At 34.7% G+C, this 6602-nt stretch overlaps 1 pseudogene across 4 annotated transcripts; it reads left to right on the plus strand.

The window, feature by feature from the left end:
- Positions 1 to 2359: 2359 nt before the first annotated feature.
- Positions 2360 to 6388, plus strand: LOC150030079 (pentatricopeptide repeat-containing protein At3g14730 pseudogene; annotated as a pseudogene). 4 transcript variants are annotated; one of them, XR_016527178.1, is made up of 3 exons: positions 2360 to 2548; positions 3542 to 3689; positions 5591 to 6388. The product of XR_016527178.1 is annotated as a pentatricopeptide repeat-containing protein At3g14730 pseudogene, transcript variant X4 (transcript). The 4 variants fall into 4 exon arrangements; XR_016527177.1 differs by having other exon boundaries at positions 2386 to 2548; positions 3542 to 5746; positions 5910 to 6388; XR_016527176.1 differs by having other exon boundaries at positions 2386 to 2585; positions 3542 to 6388.
- The last annotated feature ends 214 nt before the right edge of the window (positions 6389 to 6602 follow it).

Consider the following 6602-nt stretch of genomic DNA (forward strand, 5'->3'; position numbering starts at 1 on the left):
GTTTCCCTTTATCCTGATTCACACCCGGTGAAAAAAAATTCGAAAAAGACAACGGAAAAGGTTGTCCCATTTCTCATCAACAAGCCTATTGTGTCGATGTCTGCCCTTTAGAGAAAGACGAAGGGGCTGTCATCCGATTGTTCCAGAAGAGTCTTACGGGCCCTGCATTGAAATGGTTTACGTCACTAGATCATTCTAAGTTAGCCTCGTTTGAGCAATTATCTCAAATGTTCATCAATCAGTACTCCTACAACTTAGATGTCAAACCAAACGTGAAAGCACTTCGAAGTGCCATTCACACTTTGATTCTTTAGCAAGTTGGGGAACGTTGTGAGAAGGAGGAAGGGCGGCGTTCACTTTCCGGAAATGATTAACCTATTTTTTGCAAATGAAAATGGTAGAGTCGTGTGGATAAGGTGAGCGAAAATACGAACAATATAAGAATAAAACAAGAACAAAGAAGCAAAGTAGAGAGCAAAGTGAAGAGAATAAAGTAGAGAGCAAATACTGAACTCAATTGTAACTACTTATTTTAGTTTTCAATATGTGGCTTTATTTTTTAAAACACTTCTAAAATGCAAAAACAAAAAACCAAAGGCTCCTTTAGGTAACCATTTGGTTTTCAAAACCAAGTTATTTTGTTTTAGAAAATTAAGTCTATAAACAACTTTCATTTGTTATCTACTTTTTACCAATATTTTTAAAACCAAGCTATTGCATTTTTTTAAAAACCCTTTTGAGGGATGAAATTATTTTTACCCTTGGATTAAAATTTATCCTTCTCTCTCATCTCTATCTTCTTTCTTCTTCTTAATCCCCACTCTCATTTTAACTTGCTTCTTTTCAACTCTCATCCACAACATTTTTCTTCTCTCACCTTTGCAGGCTTTACCTTCTCCTTTTCCATCTTCTCCTACTTAAGATGGTGCTAATCCAATTTGAGGGCCAAAATGATTTTGAGTTGAAGGTCAAATAGGTTGTCTTCCAACGTGTAGATTTGAAAAAAAAAAACACACACACATTTTTAAAAAAGAAAAATAATAAAAATCATCGAAATCGATCAACGAAGTTTTGAGTTATAACTAGAGATGTCCATGGGGCGGGGCGGAGTCTGGGATGTCATTCCCCGTCCCCGTCCCTGCTTTCCATTTCATTTTCCATCCCCATGAAATTCTCCACAGGGATCGAGGTTGGGGTTCCCCGCGAAAAATTTTTCCGCGTTACCTTTTTTTTTTTTTTTGTAAAAAAACAATTAATTTAAATCATTAATGTGAATAAATTTTAATTAAATAATTAACTTTATCACTAAATTGTTTATTATGGTTAGTTTTACATGACAATTTGAACTTAAAGATAAATTACTCAAATTTTTACCTAAAAAAACTAATTATTTTTTAGTAGAAAGAAATAAATATAAGCAAATTATTCACATATATAATCTAATTTTAAATATTCAATTTAAACATATTCATTATATTTCCTAACAAATAATCAAATTTGGAATTTAAATGTAATATTTATATAATAATAATAACAACATAACATTAAATAATTATACTAAATAAACATGTAGAAGCTAATCAGGACGGGAACAGGGGCGGGGTGGGGGTCGGGACGGGGAATGCATTCTCTGTCCCCATCCCCATTCCCGTTTAGCTCACGGGGACTTTTTTCCCTCACTCCCTCCCCCATTTCTCGCCTAATCTCGCCTAATCGGGGAATCCCTGTGGGGCCCATTCCCGTGGGAAAATTGGACATCTCTAATTATAAGTATCAAAGTTTAAATTTAGATTATTTCATTAAATTTAGATTATTTTGACTATTGAAGGCAATAAAAGTTAAATAACTTTTAAATTTCACTCTATTTATAAATATGATTATAAATAAGACATAAAAACACAATTAAATTAAGAAGTTTTTGGACATTGAGTTGATATGTTGAAGTTAAAAGTTCGTGTATAAACTTTTTTTTTTTTGGATAAATGTGCAATCTTGAATAGTGAAGGATCTTGAAATAATTCATGTTCAATCTTGAATAGTGAATGATCTAAGATTAGTAAAATTAAATTACTTATGTCCCAGACAATTATTTGGTTTTTGATTTTTTATTTTTGAAAATTAAGTTGATATACATTACTTTCACTTTTAAATTCTTCCTTTATTCTCTATTTTTTATTTATGACTTAAAAAATTAAGACAAATTTTAAAAACTTAAAAAATAATTTTAAAAAATTTCTTATTGTTTTTGGAATGGACTAAGAATTTAGGTATTGTACTTAAATAAAGGTGCAAGTTAACTGAGAAAAAAAAATGGTGAAAAAATAATTTTAATATTCAAGATTCTAAAAACAAAAACCGAGAAAAGTGTCCATGCATCCTCAATTTCATTCTTTTAAAACCGAAAGCAACGAAATTTACGCCAGAAGCAGTCGAATATCGACGAAACCATGGTTCTTGCTATAATGAAGATAATAAATTCGAGGATGGTCCGAACGGCTACTCACCAAGTACCCGCAATTCATTTTCGATCCGGCGACCAGCGGCGGCGGTGAGGCTTCTCTTTCTCATTTCTTCCAGTTTCCCATGTCAGTTTCAGTTTGATCTTTAATCTAATTTGCTTTCAGTTCTGCGATTTCTGCTGTTTCACTGAGTCTCAACTCTGGTCTCTCCTCATTGTCTTCTTCATCTCTTACACGTTGTTCTTATTTCATCGAGTAATGCTGATTTTTCTCCCTTTTCTTACTGGTATATATAAGTGCAGAAGAGGCGAGGACTGTTGTTTTCTGCTCACGATTCGTATTCAATTAATTTGGGTTCACTGGAAATGGAACACACGAAAAACCCTCGTTTCATTCGACTTCCATTTGTAGAAACAACCCTAATAAAACTTAGATTTTCGTTTTGCTTTGCACTTATGATTGGAGCTCCCTGTTATTTTTCATTTGTCCCTGTGGACAGAAATGGAAAGGGAAAAAAAATCAAAATTTTGTATGTTTATATCTCATTGGCATGAATTTGGTGTTAGTATCAAAATGTAGTAAAAATTCTAAAACTTTTAAGGGTAAATTGAAATTAGCCATACATTAGAGCCTTTTTTGTGTATTTAAGCCTTTTAATTTGTACCAATTGGAAACACACCCATCACTAATGTCTTGTTACCCCTCTTGCGTAAGCTTTCTTTACTATTATTAAAGGCTAGTGTTACTACAGGAGAAGGGGAGAAAACAAAAGGATGGCTTGCTGCCTGCTGGTTTTTCCCAAGATATTTCTGACTTGATTTGCTCTATCTTTTTCGTTTATTTTAATGTTTCTCCTATTATTCATGTTTGAATTTGGCGAGCTGTATTTTTTAATTGCTTTCAGATTCCGAATAATAAAGGTTTATCTATAATGAAAAGTGTTCTCAGTTTTTAAGAAATTTTGCTCCAGTTATTCTTGTTTGATGCCATTGCAATTCTTTCTTTTTAAAACATGTATTCACATGTGTATATTTGTGTGTGCATGCTCATATCTAAATATGTCGGGTATGTTGTGATTGTAGGTGGTAATGCCAAAATTAAGAATTGCACGGTGGATGTTTCATGACATCATTGATAGATGACCTTTGTTCATATCAACTTCTGCAAATTTTCTCACACTGGCTTATATGAATCAAATGAGCAAAAAGACCATCCTCTCAAAAATCATCGGTAAGAAGCACCATTTATTCTCCTCTCCGTTTTTCTGTTTACCCTCCAGACTTCTAGTTTTTCAAATACACTATGATGTAGCCACCTGCAATTTTGTTCTCCAATCATATGCCAACCACAAGAATCTCACTAAAGGAAAACAGCTTCATTCCTTAATGATCACTTCTGGATTTATTCATTTGCCTTCATCCATTACTAGCTTGATCAACATGTACTCTAAATGCAATCAAATGGAACAGGCTGTTTTAGTTTTCCACGATCCATATCGTGAGCGTAATGTGTTTGCATACAATGCAATAATTGCTGGATTTGTTGCAAATGGACTTGCAGCACATGGGTTTCAGTTTTATAAGAGAATGAGGTCAGTGGGTGTAATGCCTGATAAGTTCACTTTTCCATGTGTAGTTAGAGCTTGTTGTGAGTTCATGGAGGTTAGGAAGATTCATGGTTGTTTATTTAAAATGGGATTGGAGTTGGATGTGTTTGTTGGCAGTGCTCTTGTCAATACTTACTTGAAGGTTGACATGATGGAGGATGCAGAGAAAGTTTTTGAAGAGTTACCCGAGAGAGATGTTGTGCTTTGGAATGCAATGATCAATGGTTACACCCAAATTGGTCGCCTCAACAAAGCAGTAGTGGTTTTTAAGAATATGGGTAAAGAAGGGATTTCACCTTGTAGATTTACAATGACTGGAATTTTGTCTATTCTTACTTTGATGAGAGATATTAACAATGGTAGAGCAATTCATGGAATTGTAACAAAAATGGGTTATAGTTCATGTGTTGCAGTTTCAAATGCACTGATTGATATGTATGGGAAATGCAAGCATATTGAAGATGCTTTAATGATTTTTGAGATGATAAATGAGAAGGATTTGTTTTCATGGAATTCAGTTATATCTGCTCATGAGCAATGTGGTGATCATGATAGTACCTTGAGACTTTTTGGCAAGATGTTAGGTTCTAGGGTTCTACCTGATGTGGTTACTATCACTGCTGTACTTCCAGCTTGTTCTCACTTGGCTGCCCTCATGCATGGTAGAGAAATTCATGGATATATGATTGTTAACGGATTGGGAAAAAATGAAAACGGTGATGACGTATTATTAAACAATGCTGTTATGGACATGTATGCGAAGTGTGGATGCATGAAAAATGCTGACATAGTATTTGATCTAACAAGGAATAAGGATGTGGCGTCTTGGAACATCATGATTATGGGTTATGCAATGCATGGATATGGTAAAGAGGCATTGGATATGTTTCATCTTATGTGTGAGGCTCAAATTAAACCAGATGCTGTTACATTTGTTGGAGTTTTATCTGCTTGTAGTCATGCAGGTTTTGTACATCAAGGGCGATCATTCTTAACTCGAATGGAACTTGAATTTGGTGTGGTTCCAACTATTGAGCATTATACTTGTATAATCGACATGCTCGGTCGAGCAGGACATGTAGAGGAAGCTTATGAGCTGGCTCAAAGAATACCTCTTCAAGAAAACCTTGTTTTGTGGATGGCATTATTGGGAGCATGTCGACTTCATGGGAATGCAGAGTTGGGAAAAGTTGTTGGAGAAAAGATAACGCGACTTGAACCTGAGCATTGTGGTAGTGGTAGTTATATATTGATGTCTAGTATGTATGGAGTCGTAGGTCGATATGAAGAAGCATTGGAGGTTAGACGAACAATGAATGAACAAAATGTTAAGAAGACACCAGGTTGTAGCTGGATTGAACTCAAGGATGGGCTGTATGTTTTTAGCATGGGAGACAGGACACATCATGAATTAAATGCATTGATTAATTGCCTTTGTGGCATTGGATACTTTCATGATGAAGTTATGCATTCATTTTAAGCTATGTTAGTATTTGCAATTGAATTGACCCTTTCTTTTTACCAGATAGGAATAAAGGCTTAAAAAACACATGGATGAATTTACAGTTGATTGAGGAGGGAATGGAAGAATGGGCTTCTTTGAACACGCTTACAGAAGACACTCTTCGCAGCAAGGAAGAACGATTTCCTGTGGCCTTTGGATCCATCGAGCACTTTTAAGGTTTGTTCTCTCTATTATAAGTTTACGAGTCTCAATAGGCTGGTTGTTACATCCCCTCTACAAAAGCATTTGGAAGGACAAATACCTAAAGAAGATAAAAGAGTGTTTTATGGGGCGGTTTGGGACTTTCCAACTTAAGAACTTGAAAATTTACTCCAAACAGGCCCTTCGCCATTGTGCATGAGACAATGGCCAAACGGCTCCGTATTGCCTAGAGGATGTATTCTGTGTTCTATGCATAAATTGTAACGATGTCCAAGAACACTTTTCCTTGTTACATAGAATTTCTCTCATGAGTATCGATGCACCATCCTAAAGTCTTTCAAATGGTTAATGACTCTCCCAAGTGATATGAAGACCTAATTGGAGACCTTTGGCCAGCCATCCTTTCAAGAATGGCTGCAGATTATTAGAGCGCATTGCACGTGTTTCATAACATCTTCAGCCATGCATCCACAACTATTCATAGATTCTATTATAATAATTCTTTTGTTGGTTTAAATTATGTTCCCCATTTACCATTTATAGTATCATGATCTTGAAGTTAATTAGAGCTTTTTTTGTGGTTTCTTTTATAGGATCTCTGGTATATTTTGTAACATTTCAATAGCATCAATAAAATATTTGTTTTCTAATAACAAATACTTTTTACTGTCTGCATCTCGAGTGGATTGCACGTATATGCCTCATCCATCTTCTGGTAAAGCATTCCAAGTCTCTCCGACATTTCTTGAAGTTATATGTTACAACTAAAAAACAACAAGAAAAGAAAACTTCAACATTCATGAAATTTCGACCGTGGATGAAAACATGATTTATTGATGTTTTCTGTAGTAAAAAATGTAAATGAGAAAAA

This window comes from Benincasa hispida, unplaced genomic scaffold (genome assembly GCF_027475165.1).
Source record: "Benincasa hispida cultivar pf3 unplaced genomic scaffold, pf3_genome.v1.1 HicScf60, whole genome shotgun sequence".
In the NCBI taxonomy this organism is placed as follows: Eukaryota; Viridiplantae; Streptophyta; class Magnoliopsida; order Cucurbitales; family Cucurbitaceae; genus Benincasa; species Benincasa hispida.